General features: G+C 30.0%; 1 protein-coding gene across 2 annotated transcripts in view; it reads left to right on the plus strand.

Annotated features, from left to right (window-relative positions):
• LOC107443169 (uncharacterized) overlaps positions 1 to 18073 on the plus strand; it is a 327331-nt gene that overhangs the window by 61661 nt on the left and 247597 nt on the right. The window lies entirely within an intron of this gene.

An 18073-nucleotide genomic window follows, 5' to 3' on the forward strand; every position in this document is an offset into this window, starting at 1 on the left:
CTTTAACTACTGAACGATTGCATAAATATGCCTACATTGTGAATGGACGAATAATATGCAATGTTTTGGTATGATGCTTAAGACTTAACATGATTTAATGGATAACAAAGGAAATATCATTCCATATACTCCGAAGAGTCATGACATTATGACCACCCTCCATCTATAACAATGGGCTCGCCCAGGTTTTCATGGTTTCTCGCCCAGGAACAATGTTTTCATGGGGCACATTAGGACCCATAATCCTCATAGAACAATTCCTGACGTCTGTACGCTACTTGAACATAGTTGCAGACCAGGTTCACCCATTCATGGCAATAGTTTTTCCTGCGGGGGATGGTGTTTACCAACAGGATAATGCACCATGTCATAAGGCTCGAATCATCGAGGAACATTCCAGTGACTTTCAAGTCATGTCTTGACCCCCAAATTCACCTGACCTTAATCCAATCGAGCATTTGTGGTCCTACTTGGAAAACCAAACTCGTGCTGCTATGCTACCCCCTCGCAATGTGAGGGAATTGCAGGACCAGTTGGTGAGCGCTTGGTACCAGATACCTCAGACTACCTATCAGCACCTTGTGGAATCAATGCCACTGCGGGTGCTAGCAGTTTTGAGGGCTAAAGGTAGTCTTACATGTTATTAGCAGGGTGGTCATAATGTAATGGCTCTTCGGTGTATAATACCTCAGTAACTTATTCGTTCAGATGAATAGCAAATTTCGCGTTGACCTTTAGTACCCTGCTAGAATTTTCATTCTATTTAACGGTAAAATAACCAGCAGCAGTCTTGTCCATCCAATTAAGCTTAAAGTAAAGAACATTCTTCTACTTTGACGGTTTTGAATCCGTTTACAACTCGTAAACTTAAAAAAAAAAACAGAAATGCAAAACTATACTGTTTTTTAACCATGTGTAACTAGCATGGTTTCAAAACTGTAAACTAGACTTTTTTAGGTAATACAGCTTTATGGTGCTGCCATCTATATGTATCGTATTCTAACAGTCACAAATTTGAGAGTGCAGGACCCTGAAATCACTTTATGTGCTGAAAGAGATGGAGCAAATAATGCGGTGTTCTGCGCTAGGGTTCAAGCTCCCGTTTCGTCGGTCATGAGATTGACAGATTTACTCTCTCAGCTATAATATGTACACAGCTGCAAGGAAATAAGTGACTTTATCAGGTGAGCCTAGTTAGTGTGATAAAATTCTGGTTGTTTAACCATATTAGAAGAAAGCAGTTAATAAACGGTTTTTCTCACAGTTAACAGTTTGGACACCATCTTTTTATGGTAATTTGAATGTTTTGTTTGACTATAGAAAAATAACAATTAAATAAATTGTTATTTAATCATTTTTTCCTAGAAATTTCTAACAGTATAGTAAATTGCAACTTCTAATTATTAAATATTTTATTTTCTAATTTTATTTAATCTCATTTTCTAATTTTTTTCATTTTATACACATACTGCCTCAACAATTTATCCGTTTACTGAAATCGAAAATGTCGCGTTAAATTTTAGTAGTCAAGTATAACTACATTTTTCTGATAGTTAATTGTTTGATTTTCTAATATTAATTAATCTTATTTTCCATCTGTTTTCATTCTATACATATTCTATCTTAACAAGCTCTTTCAATTAAATCGCAATTATAGCATTAACTTTTAATAGTCTATAACTAATTAACTGTAACTATGCCATTTTCTAATTTTATTTAAACTCATTTTTCAGTGATATTTAATTTTCTGTGTGCGCGATTAAGAAGGTGAGGCTTTCATTTTCATCATGCAATGCATATGCGGGTTACTTTCTCTTAAAATCCATAATAATAATATTCTGAATAGGGTCCATAATCAACATGATATGGATTTAAACATGAAGCATCACATGTGTTATGAGGATTGATAGTTCAATACTTATAATAAGCGTTATTCATTAAACTCTCCGATAAAACTATTTGATATTGCGCTGTTCACCACAGGCACGATGGTAACTTTTCAGTATCAAACCTCAATCTACACGCTGATTAGAATTAGTTACCAAATAAAGCCAATTCATAAAAAGCATTTTAGTTGAAATGTTATGCATTTTAATTTTAAAGAAAATCAAAATTAGAAAAGGATTTAAATGATGAATATTAGCAAAATGTCCTTGATGACAGTCACTATTCTAATGTTTGTTACTCAAAAATATAACTGCAAATTTCAATTAGAATTAGTTTTGCATTATTCATGCAAAATTATTATATTGATAAATATAAAGAATAAAGCAATGATAATTTTGCACCGAGGAAGAAGTATGCGAGAACTACCAGCATATCGTAAAATTTCCCATATTTCTGGCTCTATGGGGTCACCAAAAAGCTCAGTAATTTTTACTGAAGTGCTTTGGGTATAATTTTGGAAAAAATAAATAATAAAATATGGTTTTATAATGCTGGTAACTGTGGTAAAATTTTTAAATTTTATCATGAGCCTAGGCATAAAAACCGTTCATTTGCTCAAACTTTTCAGTTTTGCATTTTTTACTAAATGTGTAGTAATAAGAACTGTAGTTTTGAAAACCAGAATTTCCGATAAATCAATACTATATGAGGAGAAAAATTTCTAAATGAATAGTTTATATACCATATAGTTTGGTTTTATTAACCAAAAGTCATGTTTTTTTTTTAATCACAGATGCCATTACTACAGTGCGGTAATTTTATCAAATTTTTTTTCTCCTCATGAAAACTGTCTTTTTAGATTATATAAAACCGTTTTAACCCGAATTAACAATTATTTAAGAATAGAATGAAATAGCTAAAAACTTTGTTTCAATATAACTCCTCACATAATAGAACATCACAACTATTAATTTTATCATTAAGTTGTTAAAAAATAGTGTTATTGAAAAATATTATTTTTGTAGAAACTTTTCTACTAATAAATACTTACTATAGCATAATTTATAAAGTCTGCCATAAAGACTTTTCCTAAGCGGGTAATTTTAAAATAAGTTAAGTGATTATTTGGACAGAAATTAAATAACTTAAATAAAAAGTTGGATAATTACTAGAACGGTATACTTATTTTATTCGGCAGATGGCGAATTTCATGCGGTAATGGGTGAAAAGTTTTCTTTTTTAATGTTAAATTTTTTCTCATAAAGTATTTTCAGAAACTAAAATTTTTCGCTTAAAGCATTCGGTCTCTAATTAATTATTATTTAAACCGCATTAAAAATGATATATCAGAAAGAAATATGGCAAAGATTAAAAGAAATTTATTTTAAGATTTTGTGTCAAATGTTAATCTCAGATTAAATTTTTTTTATTCAAACTATCTTTGTCCTATATTTGATTTGTTTCGTCAATATAAACTATACCGAGTATGACGCAACTCACTAATGTTTTAAACTTAAACTAATTATCTATTTTGTTTATTAAAATTTAAATGTTGTAATTTCATTTCCTTGATTATGCCAACTTTTTCACGATAACTGTTATTTTTTTTCAAAAATCCTTACCTTGTTGCAATAATTATTATTATTGTTAATAATTAGTGTTGATAAATATTAATCTTTATTTATAGATTTATTTATACTTTATGCTGTCTAATGTGAAAAAAAAATTGAAAACTAGTGGCTAAACCTCAGGCTGAGACATTTTCTAGTTTTCATTTTCATCACATTTTTATGACAACTATTAATCAAGTGATTCCATTAATGCAATGATTAAAATCAATCACAACTTATGCTATACAACAGATTTGTCGAAGTTTTTCTGTTATTTCACAGAAGGGATGTTTTCCGTTTTTGATATGAATATTTTCCGCTTTACAAACTGATTGTTGTTTTCCGTTTTTAGCATAAATATTTTTCGTTTCACAAACAGATGTTATCCTTTTTAATACGGATATTTTCTGCTTCACGAACTGAATCCTTTTTGCTTTTAATACGAATATTATGCTTTGAATATGGCTTTTAATATGTTTTTCTTAAGGTTCAGTGCCACTACCCGGTATACCCTACATCAATGTTTTTATTAAGGTCAAGAAAATTATAAGTTGGAATTATAAGTTAAATCATAATTGTTATAAGTGTTCTACGATAATACCAAATAATCGATAAATTTTTACTAAAAATATATTTCAAACTTTTGTAAAAAATATCGAGTTAAATCGATAAAACTGAATAAAATATTAAAACGATTTTATTAGAAAACCATAAACTAAAATGACTTTTTCAAATCTTGTATGTCCCTTATAAATGTTAAAACTGGTTGTGTTACTGAACGTCTTTTCTTACCCTTGGTCGTCTCACTTCCCTGCTGCAAGCTTACATGATTTTTGTTGCGTTGAATTAATTTAATATTACCTGAAAAAAGACAATATAATATAACATAGTCATTCTTTAAAAGCTCTATTGAAAATTCTATGCACAGCTCGTTGGTTGATGCTCAGTACCAGGTTGTAACGTCAGACTTCGGCGAACACATTCCGTTTTTAAATTCACATACTTCACTTCATCTGTTAGTTCTCTGAAAGTAATCTGAAAATTTCCATTTATTCCATGTTAAGTTCCGTTTTTTATCAAGAGCGGAACGTTTCTGTAATAAAATAAAATGATATAGTAAAATAACAGAAAAATAAGTAAATTTCAGAGTAAAATTGTGCAGAGAAAAACAATTGAAAGAATTTTCTTTTTTAAAAATCTATCTTTTGTTTCTTAAATTTAAAATTACTCTTTATGCTGCAAGGATACAATTAAAAAAAATTTTTTTTACAGTTTAGTACATACAGTATGTTTTTTTTATTACTTTACTTTCTCTCAGAAAAATTGGCTTAACGTTGAACCTTCATATGTACGTAAAATGTATTGTCTGTGTAACAAATATACAACTAAATCCCCAAAATAGCTATTGTGCGTTTAAAATGTAGAAAATTTTAATCATGCCAATCCTTATGCTTGTAAAGATGTTCACACTAATGTCTAATTCAAAGATTTGACCTCTACTTTAAGTTGGGTATCAAGCATAAGCAAAAATTGCAATATTTTTTTTGCTTTAAAAAAATAAGTGGAATAAAAGAAGTGAATAAAACTCTCACCTAACCGGAGAATAAAAATAATGACTCTCCTAATATACTGCTTTCTTCAGCCAGAAATGATAAATCATATTGCTGTGAAAAAGTTCTGAAATAGGTTATTAACAATAAAGTAGAATTTCTGCTTCTACAATAACTATGACCATTGTGTAATAAATGTATTTGTTGCATAAAAATGCAAGAAATGTTTTTGAAAACTTGATATGATTACGCTGGGTGAACGCATCTAATTCTTTACTTGGAAAAAAATAGTCTACTTGATTCTACTATAGTTTATTTTTATTTAGTAACTTAAAATTAAGAACTTACCTCTGATTTCTAATAAAAAAAGTTTTTACACTAAAATGCTGAGATTTTCCTCTGCATGATATTTAGCTTCACGAAAAATAATTCTTTTTTGAAACTTTAACATTGTTTCACGTCTTTTTGAATTAGAGAAATATGGATTTATTTTCATTAAACCTATTGATTAAAGATTACTCCTATTATTAATATCTACTTTATTTTACCATTAGATATATACCCACCAGCCTCTCAACTTTGCTATTTGTTATTCATAGTTTTCCTCATTTGAAAAACTTAACACTTGATGAAATTGGCTGAATAAAAATAATAGTTTATCTTTTCTAATATAATTTAAGAAAGGGGCATCAGAACAAGAAAAAAATGCCTATTGGACAACTGAGAACAATACAAGGTTGGTTGTTACATTAAACAATATAAAAAAGGGTTTCTGAAAATTGAGTAAAAATGTGTTAAAATAACTTTGAAACTAATGCAGTCGAATTTAAAAACATCAAGTATTCAAAATTCAAGCAGAATTTACTCATTTTTGAACATAAAGCATAGTATCAAAGGTGATGTGAAGGGCGAAATGTGTAAAGGAAATGCTCGTTGACTGACGGGATACGAACCTAGGACATCTGGCATCGTGGTAAGATGCTCCAATCTACACTGTTGTTCATCCCAGTTCAAGGAGAGTTAGGAAGCGACCGCCGAAATTACTTACTTTCCATACGCTTAAAAATTTTTAAGATATAACGAAGTAAGTAAAAATTATAAGTAAAATATTGGGATCACATTTTCCAAATCGCAGCCCTTTGCACCATTGAAATTAGAAATTAATATGTCATAATGTTTCATTACGGGGGCTACTATAAAAAAAGATTCCTAACACTTCCTGGACTCGGGTGTACAATGCGCAAAAAAAATGACCACCTTGATTAACTTTTGATTAAATTATCTGATCTTCACGTTCTAGGACTCAATTTTAATGGTTCGAAGAGCTGACCTAGAATGTACTAATTAAATAGTGCAGATGATATTTTAAGGGACGAAATCAGAAACAAAACTCTACTTTCTCTGAATAAGCATATATTTTTTCCAACGGAATCGGATTTCTGCCCCCCAAAATATAGGGGGTAGCCGCAATCTGGGAAATATGGTACTTACAGTTTCGTCAAGAGAGCTTTCCAAAGTTTGGACCCCTTAATATTAATTTTACTTTTTGCTTATTTCCCCATATCTCGAGAACTTTTCAAGCGACATAAAAAAAATTGCGCATAATTATAAAAATTTTTTATCCAATGATATTTCCACTTAAAAAATAAATTTCAGTAAATTTTCATTTTTTAAAATTATTTTATATATAATAATAGTCGAAAACATTTTGAATTTTTAAGGTGTACAGTTTTTACATCATTTTAAAGTATCTAATTTCACATGGCAAAATACGAAATTTAAGCGAAAATCGGTTGAATAGTTCTTAAGATATCGAATTTCAAATAAACGACTTTTAAAAATTTTTTTTTCAGGAACTATTCAAACGATATCGCTATGTTAGTAGTGATTTGTAAACTTATTTAATTTGTTTATACTGTGTTATTTTCATTTTTACAACAATGGTGCTAACGTTTGGAACGTCCATAGTTGCAAAAATGCAATTGTAAAGCTTCTTTACGATAGTTTTAGTTTTAAACAGCAATACTTAAAAGAAAGTACTTTTTCAAAGATTAAAAATATTGCTGAACAGTTTTGTGAACTTTTTTTTATCAAAGATCTGAGATGAACTTCCTTCTCTACTAACTATGTTTTTTTGTGCTTGTAGTTAGTACTAATTTTTTGTTACTAATAAAATTTTTTTCTCTATTGTTTGTCTTATTCAAATGATTTTGAATAAAAGAGCGCGATTTTGCTGCATGCCTTGAAATTTTATTTTTAATTTAATTCAAAATGTGTTTATTTTAAAATTTTTAATGAATAATGTTAAATTCAGAGCTTGACTGTATTTTTAATGATAACAATGCAGTATTACAGCTATAACGTAACAATAGTTAAAACGCAACTACATTTCCTGTATACTTGAAACAGTGTAAGTGACCTTAGTAAAAGAAAATGTTATGTATATTGTTTTTATATATTATTTTTTTAAGTTTGATATAAATGTATCTCTGAACTAAATAAAAGAATTGATGATTTGATTATAAATAGCAACCATATTATTGCTCGTTTTTTCTAGTTTTACACTCTAGAAATATTGTCCTTCTACTGAAACTAGTGTTTACAAATGCGTTAAGGGGTTTGATTTCCTCAAAAGAATATCAATTTATAATTTTTTTCGATATTCCTTTAAATGATCTATAATTTAACTTGATATTCTGAATTTTTAACAGAAATTTCACATAAGTATATTGCATTTTTATTTTATAACCGTCATTAAATAGCCGACCCAATTTTGGGTTTATGACTACTAATGCTCAACTCTGTAGCGTAATTTTGAACCCAATCCAGAAGACAAGGGAACTACTGGGACAAGTATTGGGGGAAATTTGCCTTCGTGGAGGACTTTTTGATGGAACTAACTTGCATTTGCGTTACATGGAAAGGAAAAAGACGAAACCTTCTTACGGTTAGCCTTACGGCAAGGGGACTCTTACCCATGATCTGCCTACCAGTGAGGATATTTTTACATCAGCACTGTGGTCAGTGCGAACCACTGGGATTCGAACCCGGCTCACTTCATTGGAAGGCGAACTCTATCCCCTGAGCCACCACGGATCTCACATAAACAGTTTGGTAAAACACCGCAAAGAACTTGAATTTCATAGAGAGAGAAAAAAGGAAAAAAAACAAGTTGCTGTGACGTTTAGTGAACATTATAAAATTCATAAAACTTATGATGACGTAAAATAAATTTCAATAGGCAGTTAAACATGCTCCTTTCATAAGACTCAACGAAAACGAAATTAAAGTAGAGTATCTTTTTTATATTAAGAGAAAACTTACTTCTTCGGATTTTGATGAATATATATATATATATATATATATATATATATATATATATATATATATATATATATATATATATATATATATATATATATATATATATATATATATATATATATATATATATATATATATATATATATATATATATATATATATATATATATATATATATATATATATATATATATATATATATATATATATATATATATATATATATATATATATATATATATATATATATATATATATATATATATATATATATATATATATTTATTTATTTATTTATAAAAATCCGAAGAAGTAAGTTTTCTCGCTATTCAATGAAACTTCAGATATACACGAAGAGCTAAGTTAAGTAGGTGAAAGAGATTGTAATGTTCTCATAAACCAGATAAGCTTATCTGCAGATAAGATATAATTCTTTTTAAGTTTAGTCTCAAAAGATCCTTCTAATTTTATTAGGCTAGTATTTTAGATATTACAATATCCCCCCTCTTAAAGGTGTTGACCCGGAGGTGATCAGGCTCCACATCACATCTCATTGAGGAAGGATCAAAATCCTTACTTACCATCTTCTATTTAAACAATTTAAAATGAACATTAATCATGATGATTCAGATCACATGATCTGAATTAGAAAAACAATCTAAAAATAAAAACAATATTCAAATATTATGTTAACAAAACACATGAAATTACCTCAATTGTAAAGGTTTCATACTAACTCTCAAAATTTTAAAATAGATTATAAAAAAACATTTATGAAAACACTCAATATTCTACTTCTTAAGATGCTAAAATAGCATCTAATATAAAAATATAAGAATAAAAATATAGTTGCAACTAAACAATAGGCCTTAAAAATTGCTACGTACGTTTAAGTCCTTGTGACATTAGTCACTTGATTGAGGATCCATTAGCATGTTTATAAAATTTCATTATCCTAAATCTCTTACAAAAATCTCTTAAATATTCATCTCACAAAGCTTTAAAATACTCATAAATTTTCTCTCATCTGTTACACTTTAAAATAGTTATCCAAAATATTCTCTTTAACTAACTCCTTAAAATACTTCAAGTGAAAAACTAAATCCTCTTCATTTCTATAAATCTCAAATATGCTACTTAATCTTAGTAATCACTATTCTTTCTAGTACATACCTTACAACTACTTTTCTTATTTTCACAAAATAATCAATTTTAGTACTCATTTCACATCCAATATTCAATTTTTTAGTACTCATTTTGACTAACAATATTCATTTTTTAGTACTCATTTCCACAAACAATATTCACGTTTTACTGCTCATTTTCACAAACAATATTCATTTTTTAGTGCTCTTTTTCACTAACAATATTCATTTTTTAGTACTCATTTTCACTAACAATATTCATTTTTTAGGCCTAAAATTTAAAATTTCACTTTCTTAAGTATTTTTGGCATCGTTGCCACTTCTCATTCTTTGTGCTTACAAGTCACTGTAACCTTAATAAAGTATAGACACCTTTATAAAATACAAACATCAAAATATAAGGTAAAGAAAAATACAATTCAAAACATATTCTCCACTTCACCTCATTCAACTTCACCTTCAACACATTTGTGTCTTTAATTTGAAATTTAGGATTCCAATATTTTAAAAGGAATTTGCTTGATAAGGGACTCAGTTCCTCAAGAGGAGGAAAACAGTCCCGAATCACTGAAATCAGTGTTATGGAAGATCCTGGCAAACTTAAGTGTGTCATCATCAATTATATGCATTTGCGTTTTAATATTTCCCCAAAAAGAAAAGTAGAAAAAATAAAGCTTCGCCCGCATAACCTGCTATCTCAGGTATGGGTAAACACTACGCAGGTTTTCACAAATTAAGGGTCGGATCTTTCAGAAAGGGGGTAATATTTCTTCTCATCATCATCAATATTTATGACAGTCCAACTTATTCTTAATGTATAACAAAATTCATAATTTTTCTTGAATAATTCTTCTTATTAATATTATTGATATCAGTTCAGTATCATTTTTAATAAATTACTAAATTCAAAATTTCCTTATAATAAAATTACAAAAATATCACAACAGAAATTGACTAAAATTTACATAAAATGTACTCTTAATTTTCACCTTCTGGTGTTAAATGAAATTCCTCAGCTGGATAAAAATTTCTTAATTTGGAATATATTAATCAAACTGAAATTGATTAATATAATTATAAAATTCAATTGATTAATATAATAATAAAATTCAATTGATTAATATAATAATAAAATTCAATTGATTAATATAATAATCAATTGATTATTATAATAATCAATATATTTATCTATTTCAAAATTTACATTAGAAAGTTTTCTTAATATTGAGTAAGGGCCTGAGTAAGGAGAAGTTAATTTTCTAGTGTTAGGGTATTTATATTCTTCCATTATTACCAAATCTCTTTCTTTAAAATCTGCATTTTTAAATTTTAAATCATATCTAAGTTTATTTTTCAAATGACGTTCCTTGTTTCTTTCAAAAGCTATTTCTCTGGCTTTCTCTATTGGGGGGGGGGGGGTATAAAGGTTGATCAATAGGGGAAACAAAAGGCAAGGAGCCAAACATTAAATAAGCAGGTGGAAAAGTTGTAACGGCATGAGGAGTATTATTATATTCTGGCACAACCTTTTCAAGAATTGTTTTAGAAAAGTTATTTACTTTACATTTTAATCTAGTAACTATTGATTGTCCTACCCTTTCTGATTTTCCATTACATTGTGGATGGTGACTAGTTGTCAATAACTGTTAAACATTGTGATTTCTCAAAAATTTCTTAAATCGACTAGAAGTAAAGGCTGGGTTCCTATCAGTCAATAAAGCCTTTGGGGCATGGGATGTAAATATAGGCTTCAACAAATTCGAGTACACTTCTGATGTAATATTTTTGCTAAAAAAAGCCCAGATATATCAGGTACAATGATCAGTTACAATGTTCAAATATTTTTTAGAAGAGTTATAATAGTTAGAACCACCTACAGAATCCAGTGATATTAACTCGAAAGGTTCTTTGCAGGGTGGCATTGACTGTAACAAACCGTATTTTTTCAAGTGTGAGATCTCATTCAACTGACAAGTTTCACAGTGCTTAACATAATTACTAATGTCCTTAATAATATCTGACCAATAATAGTATGGGGAAATAATGCTTAACATTTTCTTTACACCTGGGTGACCATATTCTTCATGTACTTTTGAAATTAATTCTTCTCTTAAGGAGAAGGGGACTACAATTTTAACTAAAACTTTTTACTTACAGTTAAAATATCATCAATTTTCTTAAAGTTAGGATTATTTACATTATCAAGCCTTTGATGTTCAATTAATTTTTCTTTTTGAATTAAATGTGTTGAATAGCACTTATGGTGAGAAATTTTATTTCTAGAGAGCATATCTGCCTCATAATTAGTACTTCCTTTTTTATATTTTATCTCATATTCATACATTGATAACTTTAAAGACCATCTAAATAATCCATCGGTCAGATGTCTCATATTTCTCAACCAAACTAGAGCTGCGTGGTCTGTATGTATGGTGAAAGGTGTTCCATGAAGATAATGTTGATATTTATCAAGAGCATCTACTATTGCTAAACATTCTAACTGAGTAATTAAATAATTTTTCTCATAAGTTCTTAATTGCCTCGAATGGAAAGATATTAGATGTTGTGTTCCATCCGGGTGCTCTTGTTTAAGGACTGCACCTATAGCCTCACCAGAAGCATCTACATACAAATAGCATTTTCTTTGTGGGTTGAAAAGACATAAAACTGGTTTGGAAATTAACGCGCTTTTTAACTCTTCAAATGATTTTTGACAGTCTTCAGACCAAACAAACTTAGCATCTTTTTTAAGTAATTTATTTAACGGCAATCTTAACTTCGCATATTTTTGAATAAAACGATGATAAACATTAATCGAACCTAAAAACCTCTGCACTGACTTGACACTATGAGGGGGAAGAAGTTTTCTAATAGCATCATTTGGAGAACATTTACCTTCGGAAATTTCATAATCCAAAAACTTAATACTTGTTTTACAAAAATCACACTTAGAACCTTTTAATTTGATATTTTCTAACCTACAAATTTCGAAAATTTTTCCTAAATGAGTTAAATTGTCCTTCAAGAGAGTTACTATAAATTATAATATCATCAAAGAAATTTTTAGTGAATTTAATGTTATGTTTTTGTAGTATTTGGCGGATAGCACGCTGAAATTTACTTGGGCTGTTCTTCCAGCAAAAAGGGAGTCTTAACCACTCATATAAGCCGAAATTAGTGGTCATCGCAAATTTTTCAGTGTCACAATCTCTAATTTTTAAATTCCAAAAACCGGAACATAAATCAACTTTAGAATAATATTTTGCATTCGTTAAGTCATCAAGAACATCATCAGTTCGAGGAATTGGTTCAGCATCTGATTTTGTTACTAAATTTAATCGCCTAAAATCTATACAAAGTCTATTTCTTTTTCCCTCATATTTTCTAGTTACTATTGTTACAGGGGATGAATAGGGACTAAGTGAAGGTTTAATAATATCATTTTCTAACAATTTTTTAATTTGTGTCTCAATCTCTATATTATCTCGAAGAGAGCAACGATATGGCCGCAAGGATATTGGCAATTCAGAAGTAAGAATAACCTTCTGAGGCTCTAATCTTATGAGTTCAACATCATATCTATCCTCACTAAAAATATCATTATACTTTTCTCTTAATAAGGACAGTCTCTTATCTACTATTTCCTGTGGTGAGTTACAATCCACAGATTCAAGTGATTTAGAATGTTTACTCGTTGGTGATAAGCAAAGACTATCCTTAACTACACTGAGACACAAACATTTTGAATGAGTTACAATATTTTTTGAGCATTTAAGTTCATTTTCACCTTGAATAACAATTCTTTTATCAAAATCTATTTTAATATTAAATAAGTACATGTCAGGTAGTGATAGCAAACAATAATTCAAATTCGTATTAATACTGTACATTTTAATTTTATTTGTCAATTTACCGATACAAACATCTATTTCAATTAAATCAAAATCATGAATTGTGCCTTGTGTTTGTTGCAATGGCACCTTATCTTTTTCTTCAATTTTTCTATATTTAATATTTCTTAATAATTTTGATGGAACAATTGATATTGTTCCTCCAGTATCACAAAGTGCTGGAATTTCAAATTTTGAGCCAACACTTCCCGACATAATCATATCACAAAAATATAAAGAATTTAATTGTCATTGATCATTAATACCATTTTCAAGATTTTTGTCACGTTTGTTTTGAGAAGAATTATCATTAACATTTTCACTCTTTTTGTCATATTTGCTCCGGGAAGACTTATCAGAAACAGTTCCATGGTGAGTTTTTTTAGTTGATCGTTTCATTTCATTACTATTATATTTAGAATGATTACTATACTGATTGAAACCAGCTCTATATGGGTAATTATAATTTCTTCCCATATAATGATCAGTTTGATGTCGGAACTGACCGGGACAGCTCTGTTAATTATTTTAAAAATTTCTTTTTACTTGTGGTGCATTATATGCAATGCGTCTCTGCAAAGTAGGAGAAAATTGCTTTGGTTTAGTACCTGTATGTTTATTTATACCGATTCTTAAAGATTCAAATTCATCTAGTTTCTCTGCCAAATTTAAAGAACTATTCATAGAATTCCATGTATCAATAAAATGTTGCTTTACTTCATTTGGTACTCTAGTTTTGATTTGGTTAGCAATAATTAATTCCTTCAATTCTTCAAATGATTCTATCTTAAGCTCAGCTAACCAATCATTAAAATAAGCAGATATTTCACTGCAAAAATCGCGCCAAGAATCTTAAGATTTTTTATGAGTTGAAAAGAATTTAAATTTTAATTGCTCTGGGTTAAGTTTATACCTTTTTAATAATAAGGTTTTTATATGTGAATAATCATGAGCCAAATCACCCCTTTCCCGTGTAAGTTGGTTAACAATATCATGGGGTAGTAGATTCAATAAATAAATAACATATTCAGTTTCGGGAATATTAGCTAATTTGGCCTTAGTTTCGAAATTTTTTGAATACATTAATATCTCATCTTTATGGGGGTCAAACGGTTGTGACAATCTAATTAAGGAAATGTTTACATTAGATGAATTTACACTTGAGCATTTTTCCTTATCATTACTTTGAAAACTTAATTAATAGAGTTAAAGCTCTTGATTTTTAGTTTTTAAAATTTGTAGTTCTTGCATTTCTTTCTTTTCTTCTAACATACGACTTACAATTTCTTTGGTTAACCTCTCATTGTAATTCTCATCTGATATTATTTTTTTCCTGATTTCGGAAACTGGTTTGGTATCACTTATTAATATTCCTAACTCATCTGCCAAAACAATTAAATCAGCTTTTACTATTTTACCTAAATAGGATATATCTTTGTCATTATTTTCCAGACTTAAAACCTTTTCTCGTAAAAGTTGCAATTCTGACTTTTCCCGTTTTTCTTCTAAAATTCTATTAACTATTTCTTTAGTTATAGATTCGTCATAATTATCTTACGTTACAATTTTATTTCTTATCTCTGGAACTGTGTTATTTTCATTTACATCTAAATCTAATTCTTTCGCTAATATTACCAGTTCCGATTTAACTAGTTTCCATAGATATGCCATTTTTCACAACAATAATTATCAATAACTTAAAATAAGATACTTATTTTTGCAATAAGAGAAATGAAATTCAAAATCAAATGAAAAGAAAAATCAAAGTATTAAAATACCAGCACACTTATATACTTTTTAAAATTGCAACACCCACTATAATAAAATATAATTTCTATTTATGAAATAAAACTATCATTTTTAGTTCAACAAAATAATTTTCAAGACTTACCGATCTTCATCTGTTCTACAACGAGAGAGCACAGTATTAAAAAAATCACAATAAACAGTCCCTTTCTCCTCCTCCTTCATTCTTCAACATCGCGGTTTCTCCTCAGTCTTTTTCCTAGGGCGCAGCAAGAACAGTTTAAGCAGGGGCGGCGAAAAACATCACCTGCGGGAGCACGCAAGGCGGAAATAAGGTCATCTCTCCTTCGGCGAAGTTCACCCTCGGATCTCTATAGGTGTGGCGAAGTTCTCGGATCTCCATCGGGCTTCAGGGGGGCAAAAGGAACCTCCGACTTTCCGTCCCAAGCAGAGAAGGGGCCGATAACGGGAGTTCATCAAACCTTTAATATTGCAGTTCATTTCTACAAAGCAAAAATTACTTGCAATAATCTTTAAATTCACATGCTATTCCATAGGGGTTCCGGGCAGAGAGGATCCTACCGACTTTGATGTAGTGCTCCTTCTCATGTTTTCTCTTAAGCTCTTGAACCCTGGCGTTTCATTAATCATTATTTTGTTGTTTCCAATTGAGAAAATCCTTTAATGAATCCTTTTATTGAGAAAAGAATAAAAAAATCTATTTAGAATTGAAGCAGAGCTCCGAGACACATCTTTATCCTTCCATTTCCAAAAGATAAGTGCACACTTTTTTATTTTGAGTGTAACATATTATTTTGTTCATGTCAAGTGATCTATAAAATCCAGATGTTAGAACCGACGTCGTAAGATCTTAAGACCAGATGGAGATGAATTAATATCTCAATATAGTCTTGATTTTTATGGGAATTCGGCTTCATTTAAGATATTTTACTGCGCGGTGTGGATTCATTTTATAAATAAAGATTTCATCGCTATTCAATGAAGCTTCAGATATACGTGACAAGCTAAGTTAAGTAGGTGAAAGAGATTGTAATGTTCTCATAAACCAGATAAGCTTATCTGCAGATAAGATATAATTCTTTTTAAGTTTACTCTCAAAAGATCCTTTTAATTTTATTAAGCTAGTATTTGAGATATTACACACACACACACACACACACACACACACACACACACACACACACACACACACACACACGCACGCACGCACGCACACACACGCACACACACATATATTAATATATATATATTGAAGCTTAAGTTACACTGGTGGACAAAATTAAGAGATGGAAGACATTTTCCCAAATATCTCAAAAAATACTGAATATAAATAAATGAAATTTGGTATAGATATAGCTTATTCCATGATAATAAAGTATGCAAAACAAAAATGGAAGTGCCATTCACTGGCAAGACCTATTGCCAATAAATCCAATGTAGTCTGAACTTAAGGATAAAAAATGACAATAAAAGCGAGGCTTGTACAGTGTGTGTTTCCTCTAGTATGGTTTATGGTCACCCCTGACAGACAGACAGTATTTACAACGAGTATGCATGCTGTTAATAAGGGGGTTAAGGAGGACTTGTGGAAGAACCTCCCATTCTTCCACCAGAGCAATTTTTAACTCCTGAATGGTTCTGGGGGGAGGTTGGCGCATCGCAATAGCTCTCCCAAGAGCATCCCAAGCATGTTCAATTGGATTCAGGTCTGGGGATTTGGCTGGCCAATCCATTCATTGAATATCCTCGCTTTCCAGATACTCATCAACCATGAGAGCCCTGTGGTCACGCATTGTCGTCCTTGAAAATGAACTCAGGGCCAACAGCGCCCCTGAAAAGACGCACATAGGGCTCTAGGACCTCCTGCTTGTACCTCTGGGTATTCACGGAGCCATTGTCAAGCACATGAAGCGGTGTGAGGGTATCTTGAATGATCCCTGCCCAAACCATGAGTCCTCCACCAGCATAATGGTCCCTTTTGATAATGTTGCTGGGATGATATCGGGTTCCAGGTTCCCTCCATATCAATAACCGTCCAGAATCAGGTTGTAGACTGAATCTGGACTCATCGGTGAAGAGAACATTAGCCTATTGAAGCTGAGTCCAATTCTGATGTTGTCTTAATTTTGTCCACCAGTATATATATATATATATGGGTGATTCTCACGAAACATGACAATTCGGACCAAAAAATTTCTTCAAATTTCTCTAAAAAAATAAAGTCTTCAAAATAATCTAAAATTTTTTTGTATGCTTCTTAGCTACACTTAATAATATCTTATAGACAGCAGTGTAGTTTATTGACATTTGTTCAAGGAAAAAAAATAGAAATTCACCAAGTCTTGAATGCCAGGAAAATGACATATTGCCTTAGAAGTTTAAAAAACAGTCATTTTAAGTTAATAGTAAGTAACTCAACTTAAGCATTTATGTTAGATGGACCATAAATCGCTTAAATTAATTCTTTTTATCCACTGTAGAAGGAAGCAAAAAAAATTTTGTTGCTGATATGTGTAGAATAAAGGTGTATATAATAATCAATCATTAGATAAATAATAACTTTGATTACATCCAAGCATATTACAATCACACATAAACTTTGTATTAGGTTAATATTTGCTTTCCCTCTTTACAGTATTAGCAGTTAAAAAGAATTTCTGGTAACACTTCAATGTCCTGGCATTCATAAGCCAGGAAAATGACAGCCAGGATAATGACAAATTCACCATTCTATAGCATATAACTTTACTTTAATTTAATATTTTGGCCGAAGACGTTTATATTCTGCAGAAAACAACAGGATTTCCTAAAATAACTGAGATAAATCTATGTATTTTTTGTTATTAATGATTTCAAGAAGCCAGGAAAATGACAGCATTAAAACCTACTCACCTTGAAAA

The sequence above is a fragment of the Parasteatoda tepidariorum genome, chromosome 11 (assembly GCF_982258835.1).
Source record: "Parasteatoda tepidariorum strain Cologne lab strain chromosome 11, Ptep-v5.0, whole genome shotgun sequence".
Lineage (NCBI taxonomy): Eukaryota > Metazoa > Arthropoda > Arachnida > Araneae > Theridiidae > Parasteatoda > Parasteatoda tepidariorum.